The following is a 2,904-nucleotide window of genomic DNA, read 5'->3' on the forward strand; positions in this document are numbered from 1 at the left end:
ATTTACAACACCAACTCCGCATCACTTTTATCATTAACAACTTTTAAAATATTATGCATTAGTGTACAGTCCAACTATTTTTAAATCTAACAATTTTTATTTTATTTGTTTTGTAGCGCTTTGTCTTTGAAGTACATTTTTTGCAGATAGAACATTCATCCTGTGCCGACTCGTCGATTTATGCAGCACACAATACACAACAGATTCAAAAGTTTACATAATATCAGTATAGATTCGCCGGTTTAGGCAGCACAAGTGCCGATTCGCCGATTTAGGCAGCACGTCGGGTGTAGATTCGCCGGTTTAGGCAACACCGATCACAAAATCATGATGCAGTGACTGGCCACCACTGCAACTAGTATGATTTTGTTACCCAGGTACATAATGAAAGTGATTTGGATTTGGACTTATATTGTGGAATGGGAATTGGATTGGGATTTGGTATCTAGTGATTATTACGACAGTGTTTATGTGATGAGACTTGACATTATGAGATTAATGATGAGTGTGACCAATGATATCCTGATTCATCAGGGTATGACATATACCGCTTATTCTAGTGGTATAGGACACTAGAATAGGTAGTATGTAAATGACGGCAGGCATAAGCTAATGTTGTTTAGTTTCATAAACTTTTCTTTTATTATGTGATACTTTTGACACAACATACTAATCACTGTTTTTAACAAGTATTGTTTGTAGATTTTATCTTCGCAACTGAGGACAGTTGCTTTCCAACGGAGAGGTATGTTATGGAATTGATATCTTATTATTTATTGCAGCTGTGACAGGTGGAAAAGGCTTGACCGAGCTAAGCTATTGCAAAAGGATATCATATTTTATGTACATTTTATCATTCAAGTACTCTTTATGAGCTTTGGTCAACTATGTCCGGCCGGCCAGTTTGTAACCAATTTGCCATTTAAGAAATCTTTAAATGAAATACGTGCAAGAGGGAAATGGTCACTCTTGCACGGGGGGAGATTTCACCCAGTGCCTGCGTTAGTCTTCTCTTCTCTTCTCTTATCTCTCACCGTGCCGGCGTAGCACTCCGCTTTAGGAGGTGCGCATGTAGGCTTCTTTCCTCTCACTACCGCTCTATGTCTCTCTTTGTTCAAGTACGGCGTTGCATACGCGCTATGGATTGTGCCAGGTATGCCGATTTGTGCTTTTCATGGATTGCAACGTGTTATTTACGAATTTTGCAGGGCAACTGCGCTTACCGTCTATAGCAGGATGCCTTCTTCCAGACAAGCGAGGAGAACACGAACGAAGCAGCACCAGAAGCTGTGCGCCTATCTCCTGAAGACATGTTGAGGAAGTTGGCACGTCAACCAATCTATGAAGGCGCCAAAATATATGTGCTTCGTACTTGTCTGGCGTTTTTGAATCTCCAGTCAGTGTACAAGTGGTCAGATGCAAGCGTCACTGCTTTGTTTAGGTACGTAATTTACAAAAGAGATTTTCCGATTGCAACGGTGATGTGCTCGGAGAGATTTTTAATTTAATGTGGCTTAAACAGGTTGCGGGAGCAACTTCTCCCGTCTGGCAATGAAATGCTCCCCTCCAGGCCAGACGCAAAGCAACTTCTGACCTCAGTTGGCTTGGACTACAACAAGATTCATGCATGTCCAAATGATTGCATTCTTTTTCGCAATGAATTCGCAGATTGTCTGTCGTGTCCTAAGTGTGGAGCAATGCGCTACAAACAAGATGCAGTTGGCGAGACAGTGCCAGCTAAAGTGTTGCGGCATTTCCCTATTATTCCTAGGATAAAAAACATGTTTCGTTGTGGTTCCATTGCAAAGTTGATGTGGTGGCATTCTACGAATAGATCCACTGACGCAACATTTAGGGTGCCCGCTGATTCGAAGGCTTGGAGGCACATTGAAGATACCTAGCCACATTTTAAGAGTGAACCACGCAATTTGCGTTTGGGCATGGCAATGGATGGAGTCAATCCATTTGGCTTGAGAAGCTCGTCATGGAGCACTTGGCCTGTGTGCCTTATCAATGACAACCTCCCGCCGTGGCTTGCTATCAAGAAGGGTCATTTGATTTTAAGCTTGATTGTACCTGGTAAGTTCAAGGCAAAAAACATGGATGTTTATCTAGCTCCACTAGTTGACGAGCTCCAGGAGTTATGGCATGGGATCGACATAGCAGATGCGGTTGAACCAGTGGGACAACAGCATGCAAGGATCCATGGACTTCTTATGTGGACTATGCATGATTGGCCACGATACAGAGAAGCTTCTGGTAATGGTTATTGATTTACAAAATTCTCGCTATTCGCAAGCCCTTTGCCTTGGCGTAATTCATGCTTTGATATATGCAGGACTAACAACATCGAGATACAATGCATGTCCAATTTGCGGGCAGTCTTTGGATGTGCGCTATTCTACCTCTCTTCGAAAGACAATTTATCAAGGCCAACACCGTTATCTTCCAGATGGACATCACTTGCGCAAAGGCCAGCTTGGTCGTGTCGAATGTCGTCCTATGCATGTACAAGAGTGGCGTCGCCGATGGGAGCAACATGAGGGGCAACCTGTTCCAGGAATGAAACATTTGTCCATTCTCCATACGTTGTCGTACTGGGGTGATCTACTAATTAACCATTTGTTGGATCCAATGCATATATTCAAGAATGTGGGAGAGCTCCTCTGGAAGACAATCATGGGAATGAAAGACAATCGAGCTTCATGAGATGATTTGTGGTCGGTTGGAAAGATGCCAGAGTTGTGGCCTTTCACTAATGCAGCTGGTCAAACAAAACTTCCAAGAGCGCCATGGGTATTGCTAAAAAACGAAGAGCGACAAGTGAAAAGGGTGATTTCAGAGTTCAGGACTCCAACAGGATATATGCGATGTCTCAAGACAGCATTCACCCGTGATGATCAA

The sequence above is a fragment of the Adiantum capillus-veneris genome, chromosome 8 (genome assembly GCF_014529385.1).
Source record: "Adiantum capillus-veneris isolate H3 chromosome 8, ASM1452938v2, whole genome shotgun sequence".
In the NCBI taxonomy this organism is placed as follows: domain Eukaryota; kingdom Viridiplantae; phylum Streptophyta; class Polypodiopsida; order Polypodiales; family Pteridaceae; genus Adiantum; species Adiantum capillus-veneris.